The 22,780-nt window shown below is 33.8% G+C and overlaps 1 protein-coding gene across 3 annotated transcripts in view; it reads right to left on the reverse strand.

The window, feature by feature from the left end:
- The window catches only part of LOC148604136 (protocadherin-9-like), a 43,897-nt gene that overhangs the window by 18,974 nt on the left and 2,143 nt on the right, over positions 1-22,780 (reverse strand). The window contains exons 1-2 of one of the 3 annotated variants that reach the window (XM_088548308.1): positions 12,392-12,436; positions 481-619 (exon numbers count right to left, since the gene is read on the reverse strand). The exons of 1 other annotated variant lie outside the window; for it this stretch is intronic. The gene's annotated coding sequence lies outside the window, so the exon portion shown is untranslated. Of the gene's footprint in view, positions 1-480; positions 620-12,391; positions 12,471-22,780 lie in introns of those variants that run through there. One more of the 3 variants, XM_088548307.1, reaches the window with a different exon arrangement.

The raw sequence follows: 22,780 nt of genomic DNA on the forward strand, positions 1-22,780 counted from the left end.
AAACTGCATCTTACTTTACTTTTTTTAAAGCACATTGCCTGCATATACAAGAATACAATTTATACTTAATCAATGAGCAAAATAAAAGCTTTTGTTGAAAACTTTCTAATCGGGAAGAAAATGAAATCATCTCAGCATTCGAAACAAAATTATCCCAAATTAATCAAAGCTCATGTCATGAATGATAGTCACGACATTGAAGCAGGATTACGAAATTTATCTCATTTATGAACATATAAAATATAAATTAGATATAAACTACATTAGGCTTTCTACTTTCCAAAGCTATCAATCATTTGAAGGGTAGTTTATTCTTCGGGAACAGTTTTTAGCCATTTTGAATTCCAGAAGCTCTTAGGAGCCAGTTATGTGCATTTGCAATCATTGAGTATCCCGGAATTTTTACGCATGCAATAGAACATGAAAACAACAGCAGCATAACATGTAAAAACCTAAAAATGAAACTAACAAATGACATACCTTTGCTGAACTCCTTCAACAATAGACCTATTTCATATCACGGCTTTGACTTCGTTTTTAAAATTTTGAGCAAAGGGAAGTGACTCTTCAACCCGACAGACTGGTTTCCTGTCCGATTGGAGCAATGGACAACAGTAGACTTCAATTAAAAAAAAAAATTGTAGCTGCGGTAAATACTTTGATACTTTCAAGTAATTTATTTCAAGCCGTTTAGCTACTGATACCGAAGTGTAAATAGTTTGAGTATCAAAGAAATATGTTTATTACTCATAATTTCCCCAACCAGGTTGTCGGTTGTTGGTGAATTACGTTCCTTTTAAAAACTTGCTAAAATGGCTCACATTCCGTAAATATGAAAGACAGCTTTTATCACAATCCTTCCAGAGGTTTCATAGCTCATAGCCATGCACTGTTTGTGAACTAAATTAAATTCACCTATCTAGAAACAATGGTCATTTAGAATGAACAGGACAAAGCATTGTAACAAACCACAACATTGCCTTTGAAAGTGTCAATATTTCTTTAAATGGAAACCAGAATTCCTTTATTACAAGATTTCCAATGTGAATACCTGTTTTTCAATTTACTATCGATTTCCAAAACCAGCTGCTTGAAAGGTGACAATGCGTTCAACATGACTTTACATACATGACACTAATTTACTCCATTTCACGTTGAAGTTAGTTTTTATCTTGTATATTAACGGTAAATTAAGGAAAGTCTACTCAATGGTAGAAAGTGTGCTTTGAAAGGCATTTTACCAGTAAAAATCTATAAAATATTTTTGTGATTCATTGAAGTTCGCTACTCGATTCATTAATTCACTATATCGTAATTGGGGGTAATCGAGTGCACCTTTTGTAAGATGTAGGGTACTAAACCAACGATTGTATATACCTTTGTTATGATGTAAAATAGTCCATTAATGGTTAAAATCTTTGTGGAAATGGTGAGTAATTGGCAAATCAAATGGGATTGTATAGTTAAGGTTCTGTTTGAACTGTAGATTTATTATTATTATTATTTTTTTTTTGATATCCCGAAATTATAACCATATGTTTAAGTAAAATGATACAGAAATAAAAAATTTGCAGTTTACTTGTGTTGTACTACAGACGATGGAAAAGATAAGCACTATTCTTCATAAAAAAAATCGCCACACTTCCAATTTAAGACAGTACTATGAAGTTACTGAAGTTGGAAAAGCTGGTTCACCGAATGAACATAAAAGGAGCGAATCTTTCTTGGGTTGTGAAGTGAATAAAACAATCAGTACACACACACAAATACAAAACACGATGAAAAATAACGAAAACTAAACCAGTTAAAAACAAATTGTATATTTTCCTAAAACATTGAATGCGCGTTTTTAGTTTGTCTTTTTGATTAGTTTGCGTGTGTTTGTGTGTGTGAGATAAAGAGAGAGAGGACATTTTATGGAGAAGTTGGCAAATATTAGGACATATGGGATCAATTAGACCTTGTCACACGCCTGATTTACGGGACATGTACCGTCATCGGCCTTGTACACGCTATAATCTCGACCCATTATCTATTACGTCACAAACAAAAGAGAGAGTTAAAATACAATTAGTATTCGATGTCTTTTAAAAACAAAACTATACAACATTATGTAGATCTGGCGACAAGGATTGGAGTATTGATATAAATTATTTTGAAAACCTACACAAATAACTTCCACCCGGAAAATCATTATATCATACTGATAATCCTATTCATGTCTAAACAATTTAATAAACTACAATTCTCGATGAATGGATGACCAATTAAAAGGAAAACAAAACATTATTACAATTGTCAGCTCACATTCAATAAAACTTCATTGTATTCCTTTATTGTTAGATAAAATGCCAAAAAAAAGAAGAAAAAACAGTCAAATGTATTTTGTTTTTGTGAGACAAAACGTGCCGAAGAAATAAATAGTGTGTTTATGTAAAATGATCATAAAACAAATCAATACAGCAAGACTTCCGTTCTTTTCTTTATATTGCACAATTTATATATTTTATGCAATCATATGCAGTTTCGAATTATTCACTATAGTACTTAAACACGTCAGTAGAAATTCTTTGCGGGGATTAGACAGGAGAAACATTATAATGGTCATTTTTCAAACAGCTGACGTGAAACTGACCAAACACACTTGAACAAGTCTTCCAATCTGTCGTTGTATGAAAACTTTATCAAAATCTGTCACCATATTTGAATGTCGTGAATGAAGAAGGGGCATTAACCAGACCAACAACAGGAAGGAACAGTGTTTATTCCGTCAGACAACTTGAAGAGGAACAATATTTTGACGTAAATCTGATTGATGATGTTTACCCCCTTGACCCAATTTCTGTCACCCACTTGAGCTTTTAAACCCTCTTCTCGTGAACTTAAGACTAATTTCTGTTTAATCACAGAGTAACCAACCCACGTCTGTCTAGTCTGTAGATACTTTATTTTTGACAACCTCGATAGGAAATTGATGGTAAAATAATAATACCAAATACCAATCAGTACAAGATTTGCATCAGGATAGCAAATATATGAGACAACAAAAATGATATTCCACATTAGTGCATGACTCCATAGGCGGATCCAAGTTTGGGCGGCCCCACCTTCTGTTCGAAAAGTTAGTTTGGTTATTTAGGAACATGGAAATAAGTGGCGTCCCCCTGAACTATTTAAATAAATTATTTATTTTTTTTTTTAATTGCAATTTTCCATTTCATGCAGGTTTAAAAAAATACCTTCTCATATTTACTTAGGCAAAACGTTTGATGTTCTATTCGATAAATCTAGATCACGAGTATTTAGCCAGTAATTTATTCAAACAGAAATTAAACTGTCACCCTTATGCATTTTAATGAACTGAATGCTACTGAAATTAGCTCTTTGATTTTCTTTCTTTATTATAAAAGTATCGTTTTCATTACAAACCCCTGCTAGCTGATAGCCAAACAATTCAAATGTAAACACGATCAAATGGTAGATAAACTCCTCTGCTCTTTGACAGCAAATTCGCAATAGTTAATTATGGGTGTCGAATTTAAACTTAGACTTACCTCTAAACAGTCAAAGGAACAAACGTTTTCGTGATCATTATCTCTAAGTAATGTCACCTTAACTTTGTACATCTTTTGTAACGGTTTGACATAAATAACCTATCCATTTAATATACAGATTCTTCCGGCTGTCCACTGTTTTTATAAGATGGGAGATAAAGTGCAATAGTTTTTACTTAGTCAATACAAAAAGGCGAGACAACACATTGTTTTATGCCTGAAGGTCCTTCGGAACATTTTACCGCGCTTACCTTGCACACTCGGAATTTCTGCGAACGCATCTGAGCCAATGAGATTAGATTCACACTGCGATGAAGAGAAGTGAAATGCAACTCAAAAATAATATTTTCCTTTCATCAAAGATGTCAAGAAGAGTTTTGTATTGAAAGTGAAGTGTAAATGAAGATGCAATAATATTACTATTTGTGTTTACTCACGTGAAAAAATAGGGAAAAGTAGTACAATGCCTTTAACACATGATAGTTAATCTTGTGTGAAAATTCCATGAAATCCTTCTTAAAAACTTAATATTAGAATTCAAGAAAGCATTTGAATGATAATTATTTAAATGATGCCCATTTTACTTCAATTTACTTTTAAAAGGATCATAATTTTAATTCCTCTTTAACCGTCTTGGCATGACAATATTACATCACAGATCTTGTCAGGTATGCGAAACCTTTGTCAAAGATATACTAAATTTAATTGATTAACACCTAAGTATTAAAATATTTTGATGTTCTAATATTTAAAGTCGATGGATTATCATCTGGGTTAATATCTTTTTAGCATGCAACAAATGGGTACCAAGGGCGGATCCAAGATTTGAAGTTAAAGGGCACAGATCGCCCAGCAGAGTAAGGCGGACTTGTACGACAGTTACTCTTAATTATTTGCCCTTCTAAATGAAAACACGAATATTAATAAATCTTCCGTTAACTTAATATGTTATAAAACCGATTTATACTTTGCTTTTTTTTTTCTTTTTTGGGGGGGTTTTCTGTTTCCAATTTTATAGAGGGTGCACAACAACCATGCTATATCAGTTGCTACATATCTTTATAATCATTATAGACTATATCTAGTAAAGTGTTAGTAACTTGACTTATACAAAATCTATTTTTTCTCAATAAACATCAACGAACGCCATTATAAGTCATGTGCTTGTAAAGTTTGTTAGTTGTTGTGAGAATCTATGTGAAAAAGATTGGCGATAATAGAATATTTGTAAACAAATATTCGTTTTTCTCCACTATTCGTAAAGTCTTCAATATTGGACACCCCGCAACGCTGTGGAGGCTTTGATCTCTTTGAGACCATCTGTTTTATTAGTCCTGTGTACAAGCTATATACTAACAGCAATGCAAAATATTTCTTAACAATAATTTACGTTTGTTTCGCACAAATACTACGATATTTTCGGCGATGACTAATAAAACCGCGGGAAAATTTAATAAAGGTACAATTAAAAATTTCAACTATTTGACTTTTTCCAATCAGATTAGTTTCTAAGCCACTTTAATGGACAACACAATGAGTCTGTTGGATAGCTTTAATATGAAATATCATTAATCTTAATAGGAGGCGGTTAAATGACTAACATTGTAAAGTTCATAATTTAACTATCAGAATTGAAATGCAACCGCTTGGAATAATATGAGAATAATGTGAATTTTGACAAGCTATTTGCTTGAAAACAAATCATGATAGCATTAGCGGCTACTCATTCAAACGTGTATCTGTTTGAAACATTTAAGTGTTCAGTATAAATTGAGGTACTAGTTTAAAGTGTCAAGATCAAATGTTACACAACGTTTACATATTTTGACCTCCCCCCCCCCCCACCAAAAAAAAAAAAAGAAAAGAAAAGAAAAGGGAGAGAAAGAGAAAAAACATCGAAAATTTATAAACACACGTTAAAAAGCGGAACAACTCATTAAGTCCGCAAACCACAACCTCCGACGGAAATTCAACAGGACACTTTCACCGAAAATTGTTCCGGGTGACTGAAGTTCCGCGTTCAAGCGCCGTAAAGTGGAATTAGGTGATTCCTTTGTTTTCGTCAAGTAATGGGGTTAACGGTTACTGTAATATCATTACACGCTTGATAATGCTGAAAATTTGTAAATTACAGCTTATGTAAATGTCACCATTTTATAACACGAAGGACATTTTGGTAGTGTTTTTTTTTTTTTTTTGGAAGAACATGAATTATTATTTAAATATTAAACACAGATATACAGCAGTGAGACATTCATCATTGTCAGGATTAAAAACTTGCAAAAACACACTAAAACAAACATTTAAACAAAGCATAACGGGTCAATGTTATCTTAATATGTCTGTTAAGGGGACGATCATTTCATATTGAGATGTAAGGGAGCGATTTCTTCGGATCAAAATATTATTCTCGACATGTAAACGATTAACATATTTATTTGTTCACGCACATCGAATCATATTATTCATTTTCATATTTGTAAAAGCATAATGTTCGAATCAGAGTGATTTGAAAGTATCAAAATATTTTTTTCTTCCATCTTGTGACCATCTTCTAACTTAACTGTAAAGCCCGGAAGTTCCCGTGACCATCTTCTAACTTAACTGTCAAGCCCGGAAGTTCCTGCCACCGTTCTCTCCTAACTTGTCTTCTATTCTGACCACACAGAACGATATCGATGTAATTTTACTTCAAAATCATGATCATTGCATTCTCATAAACTATTTCTTCGGAACACATTTATAGTCGTCATCTCTCAGAATTCATTTTCAAAAATATTTATTTGAATTTTATTACAATGTATCTTCGGCAAGGCGATGAAAACACCATGACATTCAGCACAATATGTGACAGTTCAAATTATCTGTTGGTGATAAAAGATCCACAAATAAGTTTGAAGAGGCAGTCAAACCAGATAACAATAAGCGTTGACTTAACACCATAAATTGTCAAAGAGACCGTGCACACTGTCTTTTACTCTCTTCTCCATGTAAAAGATTTAATTACTATCATTATATAGAAAGACGCCCTAGGACGTCGAACTAATTGAAATAAAGCTAATTGGGATTGTAAATGTTCACTTTAGTGTAAAAGAATCCGCAAATTGAAGACTATTCTCTTATTAATGCATCCCGGTCAACGAGGACCGCGAGGATTTCGAATGAATTTTTTGAATTAAGCAGATAATTTCGTGGGAAATCCGATCGATCATTCCATGTCTAACCCCGGGTGTAGAACTTTGAGGTAGAACAATTAATTTACAGCAATAATTTAAAAAAAAAATGGAAACCGGGGGTAAACCAAGGTGATGTTGTGAAAAAAAATAACATAAAAGAGGTCCAGGCTATCGTTAGCACATTTACCCGAAAAATGTAGCCCATTGAATCATCCCCCAGTCAGTCATCACTTGCATAAAATCTACTAGGTAATACAACCAAATGGGGAGGGGTTTTAACCCCCGGACTCCCCTGTATCTACCACTGTTATGGACCCATTTCTCTTCTCTTAGTATTTCTTTTTTTCATATGCCTGTTCATTTCCTAACAAGAGACACTCACACGAATCCCAGCACCGAGTCGGTACGTGGAATAGAGATGGAACGGCCATGACTGATATAGTTTAATCTTTCTGTTTACTGGTTTCTTTGGGAATTCGTGGTCTAACATAAAGATCAAAAGTTCACATAATATTCATAAATATTAAAAATAAAAATGTAAAATTTTCATAATTCCATTCGCACTAATCTCCGTTTGTATTATGCGCAGTTTCAATTTCATTTTGGTGACCATAAAAGTTTGTGCGACGTGCCCACAGGACCAAAACAAAGTGTTAACGAATACACATAAATTGTTTAATCACTTGTAAAACACAGATAAGTTTAACTTTAATTGATATTTATAGGCTTCAAAAACATGAACATCTACAATTTATGTGTTTGTATTGGACATTAATCATGTCCGACAACTCCCGCGTAATAAAGGTTAATTATCTCCCTTGACATCTCGGAGTCCATAGATTTAGAACTGTAATAAATATCGACTTTTACGATTGAATTATTACCCTATAAATTTTAACAATTGATCCCGACTTCAACTAAAAATATTCGATACCGCCTGGGACTATTTGTTATTTCATACACTAACATTATGTATTCTCACGATCATATTTGTGGCAAATTATTTGTTTTAACTATTATTTACTGCGCATAATTGCATGATCTGAAATTGATTGTTCCGGCATCAATATTTTAAATGAGGACTTTACTGTGTATTATTTCGGAATCTTGTAAAATGGTTAAATTGCTCTGTGAATTGAACATGTAAACCTTAATTGAGAAGGAATATATTTCTAAATTAAAACCTCGGAAGTGAGCAAATTTGAATATAGATTTCTGTGCAATAATTGGTTACAATACATGAAATGGGTTAAAATGAATTGAACAATCAGTAACTGGGAGAATATAAATTTTCAAACAATACTAGGATATACATAACTAAATAAGGGGTGCTGTGTAGCATAGGTGGATGATTCCCGGGCTCTCTTTATGAATTTGAAATAGATGAAAATAACACATTTTTCTATGTAAATGCACGCATAAAAAAGTGTTTAACAAGATTTTTAGTGCCCCACCCTCCCCCCTTGGCCCCTTTTAGGTGATTCTCCGGATCCGCCACTGTGTTGACCTATTGAGTGCACTTACAGTTACATTAAGGTGCACTGTTTCGCACACCAAGTTATCCCGTCGAATTTTGTATAACTTAAAATTAATAGTTGAAATTTGGTGGATATATTGTATAAATGTAGTTAAGCATTTATACATAGACAGATGTAATGTATAGTAATGGTTAAAAGGTGTAATTTAAAGGAAGAATGGTATCCGGAACGTTTCAGTCCCCTGCCGTATTAGGTTCTCTCCTCAGCGTCAGATGGATGATTTTCAAAATACCTTATTTCGCACAAACTTTTGGGACTAAATTTGTGAGAGAATGAATCGAAAAGGGTCTTATTATTTTTACCCTTTCTCCACCTACTCCATGCATGCTTTCATCCTGTGGTAGTGTCTAAGTGCCTGATATTTTGGGCTGTTAGTTTTGAAAAGGCACCCCTGATTGGTACTAAAACTCAGTAATATTTTTTTAAGTATGTTACCATGGTTTCTGGATTTTATAACAATAATCACTAAATTACTTATAAATGACTTGAACCTCCACACACCAAAGATTTAAAAAATATGCACTTTTTTATGAAAAAAACACTAGAAATTTCTGTGCAGACTGCCCGAAAACAGCTTTATTTCAACAAAATGAGACCAAATTTTCAGAAATGACCTAACTGTATTGTACTACCATAAGCTGACCAAGGAAACTACAAAATCACTACCCGAAATTGGGCGGAGCTTGAATAAAACTTAGTAGATCCTTCGTATTGTTAAAATTTAAGACGCAATTGCATTCCTTGGTTTTTAGTGCACATACCTTATGCAAAACACTATTTTTTAATCAATTAAAATGGTTTTGAAATAAAGGAGATATATTTAACATTTAAAAGGTTTTGAATAATAATATGAAATGAGTCTTCAAAACTTTCGTTTATAAGTTGAATATTGCCAACCTTTGTATATGCTTCCCTACCTAAGCTGTATACATGTACATGTATGAAGGAGTTGGATGATCGTCTGAATTATCACAATGAAGTCTTCATTTCCTAAAACCATTACTTATAATCAAAGGGAGTAAATTCGATCTAAAAAAACTCCCTTACACAAGGGTTTGCATGGAAACTATAATGAAGGAAGACAAATCTTTTATCAAACACTACTCCTTTAAAGAATCGATTTAACTGACATGATTTACTGATGTCCAAATCGCGTGCACTTTGGAAATTTTTCATTTGAAGTCTAACCGTAAGTTGTAAATGCCCCTCCCTTTCAACGCGTTCTGGTGTTTATTATCCTATTTACAATATTGATGAACTTTAGATAAACCGAACCCAAACGTCAATATCTAACATATTTTGTTGATCATAAATGAAAAATCTTTAAATTAGAAATTTTTCAAGCTTAAGATATTTACCTTTAATCCATAAACTATAATGTTTGAAGTCCTGTTTCTATTCATACAATTCTAATAATTTTCATAAACACAACATCAATCTCTCACATTATGTCCAGTCGGCGAGGTTTTCTGAATGTCTTAAATTCAATCCTGTCCATTTCAGATCACGCGAAAAGCTGCGATTCAAATTATTTCTGACCTAATGTATGTCAAACAGATAGTCGAGCCGGACGACTTAGCGACAATATTCCCGATCACTCAAAAAATAAAGCATCAGTCAAAGTCGTCGTATTTACTCAATATCAAGTGGTCAAATGCCCATGGCAAATGCTATTCCAGAGTCATAAAGCACTTATGACCAGAGCCTGGCTCTCATTAAGACAATTACGCTTAATGATCATTATGTGTGCATATCTTATCAAAATTGTCAATATCTAACTGAGAAATATCCAATAAATTGCGGGGCGCTCAAAATGTTTATGGAAACCACAGATACAAAAATTGTTGATGAAATTCGTGTCTTAACCAATCAACTATGTGCCGAATATAGGAAAATGTAAAAAATCCAGATGAAATGTCACTTTCCTAAAATTTTGAAATTAATCATTTATGGGTTAAAAGATGTACAGTGTAATGGAATATAGATTCTATACAGCTTTCTATTGTAGCTTGTCATTCAATCGTGTGTAAAATAGAGAGAAAATATGACAAGCGACAGTTTTATTTTATCTTGTCCGTTAACAAATGTTTGGTCATTTGTTTTATTGTATTTCTACCGGACAATCTAGTTCGTTACGGTCATACGTAACAAGTACTAATTACATTGGTCATTAGGATGAACCAAGGAGAAAACATGGCGGTGTTATGTCAAAAGCGTGGAGCATTGTTTGCATGCATTACAAACAATGGGTTCCCAAGGGATTTCAAAATGCACTAATTAACTCCGACGATAGCACAGTTGAACTCCACCTCTCTACTTCCATCCACCTCTTTGATGTCCAGTCTTAAACAGTTAAACGTCTTCTCAAAAGTGGTATTGAGCTTAAGACTAATCAGAAGAAACATGGAGAGTTCAAAGCAGCAGGGCGTTTGAAATCTTATGATACATTTGCGCATTCTAACCATTTAAACACCCATTATTTAACACAGGGTGCGAATTCCTGGACAGACCGGTAGATGTAATTTTCAACAAAAAAAAATTTGGGAAGAGCAAGCAGTTTTAGTCCAACAAACGCTAAATCAACACATTTAAGATTCCTGAGTGATTTGATTTCTTGTCTCAGAAATGCCTATACCAAGTGAAGACCCTTGCAATGGTTCCCATCTTTCCCGCTTTACTCGATTCTGCAATGTGTTAGAGGACTTTTCTTTTTGACTATTGCCTAGAGTTTATCAGTTCGGTAATTCTGATTTTACCCCTTATTCATGCAGAACTATAGAGAATTGCTTTTACTAAATATTCCTACAGTTATTATTCAAGTAAAAATCTCAAGCTCTTTCGTGTGACCGAAACTCATCGACAGGTTAACTCAAGGATAGGATTACGGACTTATCCATTTACATAAAATATAGTAACTACGATCATTTGCGCAAATGTTTCGTTGGCACTTTTACGAATGAACAATAAGTAGTCCTAATTTAAGATGTTGCGCGAAAACGGCACATTCTAAGCAATAAAAATAAGGTGTAAATTAGTCCATGGGGATCCATGGTACGGAATTTTAGTTAATCCGGTAGTTTTGGAAAGTTAAACAGTCCGGTGTTCAACATACACATGACGACTACCAGTATTTTAAGACAAAGTCAGAAATTAGCCTTAACAGGGTACAGTTGTCTGAGACGGTCCATTGGTTTAAAAAAATCTCTACAGAACGAGATGTTTTGTAATTCATTCCAAAAATGAAACGAAATGAAATTAAATTTGAAAGTATGCAGAGTCAAGGAATTCCCATGTAAAGAATGTTGAAACGTACACACCTGGTGCAGTGTTTATACAAAATGGTACTGACGGCATTTAAAACTAGAGTCAGTTTAGATTCGAAATCAAGATTTTTTAAGTAGTGAAAGGGCTCTAATTATGTACACCGTGAAATTGTAGATTTTAATCATTGTAATCAGTTTTATTTCCTGCGTGACACCGCTTGTGTGAAAGTTCAATATTTCGGTGCTTTTGTCCCATTCACTTTGTCGAGGACTTAACGACAGGTCCATAAAAATGCCTTATCGATGACCAAACAACGCCCGCCATGATCTACCCTAATACCGATAAGCAAAATAAATGTTATCACCGGTTCATCTTTGTGGGTAGGTTCGAATGGACATAATTTGAAGGAAAATGTTTGCTTACATTGATATATTTAATCAAGTTATTTATATAATTGGGATATAAACTGATAGAATCTGATTGAGAGGCGAAACATCTGCCTTGTCGGTGCGTTGTAAATTATTATGTGTAATATCATTGGACAGGTTCAAATATATATACAAATGTAATTATATTATATACCGTCCGTGGTAAGGAACGACAATTAAACCTTATAGAAAACTATTTTTTGACAATTCATTAAATCCTTCCGTTATAAGGGCAACTATTAACATTAGAATTATATCGTCTCAAAACTTTACTCATAAGTATGAAATTCATTCACCAAAATTTAAAAAAGATTCATGAATTATTTGCAGAACTTTTTTGTGATAAAACACTTGAAGTAATAATAATTCTAAAAATCAAACTTATGCCCAGATTCCAAATATATTTAATCCAGTTTTACTTAAAGACTTACCGTTTCAGTTTGGTGTTTCTGTATCGTCACCTGTTGTTTTCTTGAACAAAATTCTTAACTGAGAATACGCAAAAAAAAAACTCAAATAATGAAAAAAACTAATTATGATAATTATAGAAGCAAGTAGACAAGGTTAAAAAATAACTCATTATTATAATTCCTCTATTAAAATACCCTTTCACAAGTTTTAAACGACGAGACTAACTTAAAATAATGAAAAGATTTTCAAAATCTAATTAACTGATAAGAGAAATATTTTGTTATCGCATGTAGTGAAGGTAACCCTGATAATCGACCGGACGCACGCCAACTTTACTTTACAATTTGTTCAATCTTTTCATAAATAATTATGATAATTATTTCATTCATTTAATTGGGTGTTGGGAACAGATCAATTCTAAAGTAATTGCAAATCATTGGTCATTGGATTGATCTCTTAACTGTCATGGCGGACAGGAAGTTTATCGTTTTCACTCATTTTTCTTTCGTTTATCAAAAGAACCTACAGGAAATAGTTAGTTTAACAAACAACGGTATAACGATTACCATTCGTCAATTAATCACATACGACAAAGTGCATTCGAAATACATACTATGTCGCCGTTGAAAACAGACTAGAAATAATTGGACAGTTATGTACACTGACTTTTGAATGAATTTACCAATTATCATCCGTTACGGTTTATAAATGAAAACAAAAAATAACATCGTCGTTTTGAACTGTGTATAAAATCATAAACAAGATATTCTGATTACAGTTCAAATAAAATGATAAAACAATGAAGTTTTACCAATTAGGCCAATCATGGAAAATGGGGTTGGGGTGGGTGTGGGGCTATGAGCCAATTTTTCGCCCTGGATATTATTTTTTTGTGTTAAGAATATCCTTACTTTTTATTTTTGATTCCAGCCAGTCCTGGATATTTTTACTTGATATATACAAATATGACAAATATTTCAAATAGTAATCAGTATTTACAAAATTCAAATCCTGATTTTTTTTCAAAGCATGCACTCTACATTTTTTTACCCGAATGGTCATCCTGGATTTTTTTTCACCATATGCTTCCACCACGGTTTTTTTTCAAATTTAATTCTACCCCCCCCCCCCAAAAAAAAAAACAAAAATCAAATGATTGCTCCTTAGATTAAACAAAGATGAAAGTTGTAGTTATTGCAACAGAAGAAATATACTATTCTCATCTGGCGGGAATAACATACTATGCATATACGTTAAATACATTGACTCTAATAGCCGCTTTGGCAAACAGCAAACAATGTGTCAATTTCTGCGTCCGTCTGTACGTTCGTATATGTGTACATACTTAATCCTAATTGTGATAAAACTTTAAATGAGGTTGGGCATTATATGCAGAGATGATTATTGCCAAATACATTGAAATTGAAAGGAGGTTGCTAGAGATTTATTATGAAGCTTTACATGCAGGTTGGGCATTACCTAAATTTGTGCAAAATAATATTGCCGGTGATTTCCAACTTATGATGGGTTTTACATAAATTATATCATTCCGCGAGCTCACTAACATAATATAGTATGTATTAGTGCTAATCCAAATTAAATGGTTCAAAGAGGAAACATTCGTAATTTACTAGTTTTGTTGTTTATCGCTTACGTACTATAAGTCAAGCAAGCAATCATGCACACTATGTTGGGTGTTAAAGCAGATGCTCATCTATAAGACTTTACCAATCATGCTCGTATGCGTTTTTCGTGAGTGTGGGTATCTTATCTGGTAGAAAATCGTGTCAATCGATTGCTTCTGCGTAAATGAACATGTAGCCTTTCATACATTATGTTATAGAACTTTTAGTATTGGCTTGACAATGTTATGTAAACATACTGGGTATCTTGTACACGAAAAAAAATAGCATGCGTCACAACATCGCAATAAGTTGGTTAAATATCAAAGAGTTAGTACAACTACATTGTAGTTCGGTGACGTCAGTATAAACGTTAACTAAAAAACAGATAAAAAATTATCAAAAAGACATAGCTTGACGTTACTTGCGATCGCAATTTGCCTCCTTTCGAAAATAGTCCAAATATTCGACCGTTACAGTTTGCTTCAATGAAATTATTGTAATCGGTAACCGTTCTTCAATTTTATCTAAGTCAAGTTTATTTATAAAAAAAACCTTAAGGCTTTCATCTTTATACATTATGTACATTGCAGTGGTTGACTTTGGGACGTATTGGTGGCTCTTTGTCAAGTCGTACCTTTTTAACTCGACCTACCGTAACATAAAATTCTGTCCACTTGTTGCTATTTGACTTTAAAATTATATTTTAGATAATTTCTTATTCAATATTAATCGATTCGGAAAATGATATAACGAGGATGGATTTGGTGAATATGCCAAAGAGACAACAACCCTACCGGAATGAAAAATTGTCAACCCAAGGCCATTGTACTTTGATTTCATATCAATATCGAATGCAAAGCACCATATTTTGTAAATACCGGAGACGGACTGAAACTGCAGTTGTCCATGATTCTTGTCTCGATGTACAAAGTGTAAAACTAATTCAAACAGTTCGATAAGCCTTTTGCAAACTCTAAGGATATCGTTTTCAAAATCTGGCTTTTACACTTTTTAAATCGTAAGATGTTTGTTAAGTAACGGGAAACTAGTAGATACGTGCAATACTGAACGGTGAAGTAGCTTCAAACACAAGTGAATATTTCGATGATACAGTAAAAATATGATACTGGTCCTAAAATACGAAGCTTTGCCACTTTTGTGACAGTTTTAAAAGTAATATATGCTATGCAAAGTGACATCTCATAGTTAAATCTAATGAAAACCTAATGAAAATACCGTTTAAAAGTTACAATTAGATACATGTGATGAAGCAGTTTCACGCAATGTGACCCCTGTAGGAGATTTTAATGTCATATCCTTTATGTAACGTGATGGATGGTGTTATATTTTGCATTTCTTCAATGTTTGTAGAAACCAGATAGTGTTGCTTTGATGAAAAAATTCTTTAATTGAATGCAACGTCTCCATTTCGAAAAAAAAGTATAAACTTACACATTAATTGACCGTTAAATTGTATAACTGGTAAAAAAGATAAATACGTTTTTAATTTCCTTGTTAGCATATGATTATACCAATAGCCCTGTGGTCGACTGAGTAGAGAGAAAAGAACTTTTGAACAACATTGTATAGTTTTATAAATAGCTAATAGGATGTCATTAGAAATAACTATACAGCTCCATTAAAATGTCTTTTAAAAAATCACAATTTATTATGTAAAAAAAGAAGTCTTTGTGGAATACCACACAGAGGCAACGTTTCTAGCACATGTAGTGCATGTACGTCATCGTTTACTTAATCAATCACCAAACAACAAAATAACAAACACGAAAAGCTCCAGATGAATACGAGAATTACTGTAATTAATGTCCGAGGGTGTGCTCCATACAATTAGATCAGTACGAGAAAGGTTGATGTTACTCACCAAAAATGCATTCACTTATACACAACATGTCGGTATATTTACCCAGTTGTTTTGATCGACACTGTGTTGCCCATTCTGTCGGTCGCTTCAACACTCTTATATAAAAGACCGAAATAAAGTAAGTAGTATCTGTTGTTTATTGGTTAATTGTTCGCTAGGCAGTCCTAGTAGGGAATCGATAGCCAAGGTCTTTAACTTCAAAAATAAGGTTTTACGCAAAATTGTTTAAAATAGAATCTAGGAAAACAATGGGGCAAATTTCAAGTTGTTTTTTTTTTTTTTTATGTCATTGTTACTATGCGCTCTATTCCCGTTTAATCTTGTAAAGTTTGAATTTCACTTCAAAAGCCCTGAAATAATGTCCAGACATTCGTGATAATTAATTTACGCTCCCAACATCAATTATAACAAATACATCCTTTCCTTATAATATCGGCAGCTAATTGTGCTGTAACTAATAAATGAAATGTCCTAGTGTTATTGTCAAGGGATCGTTCAGTGTGAATTACAGCACCGCTTCTCTTCGGAATCTAAAGCAATGTCGCACACATTGACGACTTTTTGATTTGATTAATACCGATTTAGATGCTTTGTAAGAAACCTAATTTGATAGAAAGTTAATAATGGTCGGCAGAGTTAATAATGGCGGGCAGTTCTTTATTACCAGTGTTTGTTTTCACGAGTTCAGCATTTGGTCAGTAGAGAAAAAATATTCATCTTCGCAAAAGTTTTGCAGTGAAAATAGAGTTTTATTGTAGTTTTCAGTAACCAAGAGTTACTGGTTCAGAACATACAAACTTTTACGGTAAACATAAACTGGCTCAGAACCTAAAGATACATTGAAAGCAGTTCTCTTTAAAATAATCATGGTAGCATGCAAGGCAAATTGCGGGTTTTGTGTGAAAAGAACAAGGAGACTTATTATTATATAGGATAACTTATTATTGCCAAGTACCAGGTTGACGAAATTCAAGACAAAAATTTGAAAACGTGGTATTTCCCAATAGAGGTGTTTTCTGGTTGGATATGGAGGAAAAGAAAGAAGCAGTGGAAGAGCTAGCGCGCAATCCCGGAGATTGTTATGCATGGACAGCACTGAAATAGTCGAGGGGAGGAGGGGTCCGATAATTAATGGAACCAGTTGAGCTGTGGTAACACTGTATTTAGGTATTAATTTACTGTCATTTGTGTTTCACTTACTTCAATGTGCGCGAGTGAATGTAAAATGGAGAAAAAGAAAGAAAAAATAGGAGACATGAGATGTAATTACTTACGCAATCGCCTGCCGGAATTCTTGCACTCTTTTTCGATCGTTATTTAACTGGTACAATACCAATGTACAAAATATTGTAGAATTGTAACGACATTTAGCTCGACTATCATTTTAACGAGTATTTCACACCTTCCCAATTTTTTATGTGTGCTATATGACACTTTATTACCATTTAAAATATTTCTCATGCATTAGTTAGGTGTGCATTCTCTTTTTCTGGACAAATGAAAATATAATTGATGCAAACAGCTTGCTTGATATTATTCAGAGGCGCTAAAAGGATTCAGTTTTGTATTACTATTTCAGTAGGCTCGAATCATGTTTTTCATTACAAACCCCTATTTAATAAACTAGAGTTTCAGACGGTGGATACAAAATAACTGGTCCACCTCCCACTCACCCTCTCTTGCTCATTAATTTTACCCACTTAATAGCCATTCTAAGAGGTGGATCCAGAAATTTTGAAAAGGGGCCTTTAAGAAAAAAAGGGGTGTTTCATTCTATTATTTGCTCATTTTTCTTAAATTTTGCACGAAAATCACAAAATTTAAAAGAGGGTGGTTCCGATCCCCGAAACCCCTTCCTTCTGGATCCTCCACTGATGTTTGTGTCAACCCTGTCGAGTCGAATGGTCATAAGCTCCCCCGGAGACAAATAACCGCTCCTTTGATTTACTTCGCATCTCACTGCCTAGTTTGAAAAAGCGTTGAAATATCGAACATATTCACAGCACAGGAGACTGACGCAACTCACGAATCATATTTTTAAAGGACCAGATTTGATTGATTTGAAATAAAAGATATCATTCTGCAAAAATATTTAATTAATGAAAATATTTAGAGGGAAATGACAAATGAAAAATACATCTTTTAGTGTATGGTGATATACCCTTACCTAGGTTAGAATTTGACAAGGATGATCGAATGCTAAAGAGAACAAGGAAACTTACAAGGACGTGAAAAAATATTTTTACATGATTTATGTTCGGAGGATAACGACTTGATTATTTGATAAAGATCTAATATTCTACTGATATCCACCTCTAATAGAATTTTATGTAAATGAATTTAAAATTGAAGAGGAGGCTATTTATCATCTTTAAAATTTAGTTCTCTTCTTAGGTTGTATGTAAAGACCGTTATTCAAGATAAATTTATCTTAAACATGTAATTGAACCAAACTTCCTAATGAGATTTTGTTTGGAATTTGTTTAGTTGTTGATGACTCAACACAAGAATAAATTTTGTATATAACAAGGGGTGTAATAACAAAGTAATAGATGTAAGTTAGAGATAGGTAAATTGGATTGTCGCCCTTGACACATCAACACTATGTTTTCATGGAACAAACGATACATTTTATGTTTTTAAACCTCATAAGATTTTTTTTTCAAATATATTGCTTGTCTGTAGGATGAAAAACAAATCTTGTGTATTTGCTTTTTAGCTTTGTTTAGATGTATTGGGTCTAATTTTTAGATTGTCCTGGGCCACAATGCATGAAAACTACTATCACACCGGTAATCAGTGCGACGGAGTCGTCATACCGGTAATCAGTGCGACGGAGTCGTCATACCGGTAATCGATGCGAATTCAACCTTTCTTTGCTATGGCCTTAAGTTTGTAGAAGCACTGAGGCCTTGTTTCAGTCTGACAGGAAGTTAACCTGATATAGTAAATTTTTTTGTTAGTAAAGATATTTAATACTAGTTTCGCATCTTTAACAAAAACAAATGCTTTATCTGTTCATAGGTCACATCTTAAAGATTTGTTAAATTATGAAGTAAAATACACCCTTTAGTTAATGTAAAACTGTATAAGGTGTAATTACTTATCAAAATATCAGTGTATTCAACTTCCCCTCTTACAGTTACAAGTGCCTCATAAGCTTTTAACTTTAACATTTTTTGTGAAGAAAGATGAAGTATGAACTTGGCTTGACCATCATCGACAAAAGGTTAAGATCTTGACAAAATCAAATTACGAAAAGATCGAGCCATTGTTGAAGTATGAGCCACCAGATGTGGTAACTACATCTAGTCTGGCATCCTGCCCTAGCTCATTGTGCCACGTCTAGTCTGGCATCTTGCCCCAGCTCATCGTGCAACTTCTATAGTCTGGCATCCTGCACCAGCTCATCGTACCACGTCTAGCCTGGCATCCTGTTGCAGCTCATCGTACCACGTCTAGCCTAAAATCCTGCCCCAGCTCGTACCACGTCTAGCCTGGCATCCTGTCCCAGCTCATCGTACCACGTCTACTGCCGATTGATCAGGAGCCAGAACCCCAAGCAAATTAACTTCGACGCGCTATATTCATTTCATAATGACGCTCAACAATATAGTTATTGTATACATTTTGGAAGGAAATTTTGTTTTCATCATATCTATTTTAAGCTTATCAAGCCAGAATAAAAGAAATGTATCTCGAATTGGTAAAATGTTTTTTTTTTCTTGGCTAGTCTTCATACTCCGAGCTAAACGTGCGAATTTAATGGAGAAGTTGATATAGTGGGAAACAGGATTTTTGGATGTATAAAATCTTTAATTTCTACAACTTTATACACAACTGTCGCTCACTACACTTTAGACAGAAGCAAAATAAGAATTGCAAAAATCAAAATCGTTGTCTTCCTTCAACCAGTGCAATAGCGAATTAGCACTCTGATCAGTGATAAAAAATAGTTGTATTAATATATAATGTCCGTCGGTCAACATATGTTGAACTGCATCAGATCTATAAATTCAAGAAGGTCGGCTGTCAGTTTATTAAATATTGGTTTGTAAATTATAAGCAAGTTTTGGTGGTACAAGAGGAAAACAAATTTTGGAAATATTTTTTTCACAATTTGTTTTGTATAATGCAGGCTGAATACTATAAGATAACGTGTTCATCATATTGCTTGTCTGTAGGATGAAAAACAAATCTTGTGTATTTGCTTTTTAGTTTTGTTTAGATGTATTGGGTCTAATTTTTAGATTGTCCGGGGCCACAATACATGAAAAAAACTATTGAAGCCTAGATTATTCCGAACTGCTATTCCAAGTATTTGATCTTACATTGCTCGTTTACTTCTGTTTCTTTGAACGTATCGTTTTGGTTATTCATGTTTTATGCCCTTGTTTACTCTTAACGTAGATAGTGAGAATATTCTCAGACGTCAGTAGTACATTGTTTAACAAAGTATTCTTTTTAATGTACAGTAATGCTTAAAGGGAAACTTATTCACCTATTTCTGGTAACGGTTTTTTGTCAATACATAGCTATACGAAGTATAAAATTTAAAGACTTTAAAAAAATCTGAATTCATCTTTGAATATTTAGATCATCTATGATGGATAAACAACTATAGTGAACATATCTTGGTTATTTTTGTCCACAAAAGATATTTTCTTAAATATTGGCTTGAACTATCTATACAATATTTAGAAAAAGTATCTATATTCCTTAGGGTGAAGTCAACATAAACTTGACTTATAAGGACTGTTTCAATAGTAAAATTAAACCACATTACATGTCATTATTCTGTAGTGCTGCTAACAAACAGTAGTAAATTATTAGGTAACACCCATAAAATAAATATTCAGACCTTAGTTGCAACAAAATACATTAATAGAGGACAAAGTCATCATACCAGTCATCAATGCGACGAAGTCATCATATCCGTAATCAGTGCGACGGAGTCATCATGCCGGTAATCGATGCGACGAAGTCATCATACCGGTAATCAGTGCGACGGAGTCGTCATACCGGTATTCAATGCGACAAAGTCATCATGCCGGTAATCAGTGCGACGGAGTCGTCATACCGGTAATCGATGCGACGAAGTCATCATACCGGTAATCGATGCGACGAAGTCATCATACCGGTAATCAATGCGACAAAGTCTTCATACCGGTAATCAGTGCGACGGAGTCGTCATACCGGTAATCAGTGCGACGGGGTCGTCATACCGGTAATCGATGCGAATTCAACCTTTCTTTGCTCTGGCCTTAAGTTTGTAGAAGCACTGAGGGCTTGTTTCAGTCTGACAGGAAGTTAACCTGATATAGTAAATTTTTTTGTTAGTAAGGATATTTAATACTAGTTTCGCATCTTTAACAAAAACAAATGCTTTATCTGTTCATAGGTCACATTTTAAAGATTTGTTAAATTATGAAGTAAAATACACCCTTTAGTTAATGTAAAACTGTATAAGGTGTAATTACTTATCAAAATATCAGTGTATTCAACTTCCCCTCTTACAGTTACAAGTGCCTCATAAGCTTTTAACTTTAACATTTTTGTGAAGAAAGATGAAGTATGAACTTGGCTTGACCATCATCGACAAAAGGTTAAGATCTTGACAAAATCAAATTACGAAAAGATCGAGCCATTGTTGAAGTATGAGCCACCAGATGTGGTAACTACGTCTAGTCTGGCATCCTGCCCTAGCTCATCGTGCCACGTCTAGTCTGGCATCTTGCCCCAGCTCATCGTGCAACTTCTATAGTCTGGCATCCTGCACCAGCTCATCGTACCACGTCTACCCTGGCATCCTGCTGCAGCTCATCGTACCACGTCTAGCCTGGAATCCTGCCCCAGCTCGTCGTACCACGTCTAGCCTGGCATCCTGCCCAGCTCATCGTACCACGTCTACTGCCGATTGATCAGGAGCCAGAACCCCAAGCAAATTAACTTCGACGCGCTATATTCATTTCATAATGACGCTCAACAATATAGTTATTGTATACCTTTTGGAAGGAAATTTTGTTTTCATCATGTCTTTTTTAAGCTTATCAAGCCAGAATAGAGGAAATGTATCTCGAATTGGTAAAATGTTTTTTTCTTGGCTAGTCTTCATACTCCGAGCTAAACGTGCGAATTTAATGGAGAAGTTGATATAGTGGGAAACAGGATTTTTGGATGTATAAAATCTTTAATTTCTACAACTTTATACACAACTGTCGCTCACTACACTTTAGACAGAAGCAAAATAAGAATTGCAAAAATCAAAATCGTTGTCTTCCTTCAACCAGTGCAATAGCGAATTAGCACTCTGATCAGTGATAAAAAATAGTTGTATTAATATATAATGTCCGTCGGTCAACATATGTTGAACTGCATCAGATCTATAAATTCAAGAAGGTCGGCTGTCAGTTTATTAAATATTGGTTTGTAAATTATAAGCAAGTTTTGGTGGTACAAGAGGAAAACAAATTTTGGAAATATTTTTTTCACAATTTGTTTTGTATAATGCAGGCTGAATACTATAAGATAACGTGTTCATTTTTTCTCTAAAAACTCAGTCTCAGTCAGTAAATTCCAAGTCCAGTATTGACTACATAAGGTATGCATAGTATTACTAATTTCCTTATTCATTACGATAATCTGTTTGAGAGCTTCAGAAGTGGACCAAATTCTATCAGATCTCTTAGTAATACCCTCAAGTGACAATGCCATTACTTATTCTATGTTGTTGTACTAAGCCAATTTAAACAACAAAAGATTTGGATTAAAAAATCATTAATTCATAATCCAATGACTTTTTCAGTTGTATTAATTCGTTAATACGTCTATAAAAGTTAACGTGTGAAAGTCCTTCAGATTATGTACTATGCGTAAAATATATTGTTGTGGTCTATACACAT

Source organism: Perna viridis, chromosome 10 (genome assembly GCF_037379345.1).
Source record: "Perna viridis isolate PV_CMFRI_1.1 ecotype Kerala chromosome 10, ASM3737934v1, whole genome shotgun sequence".
Lineage (NCBI taxonomy): Eukaryota > Metazoa > Mollusca > Bivalvia > Mytilida > Mytilidae > Perna > Perna viridis.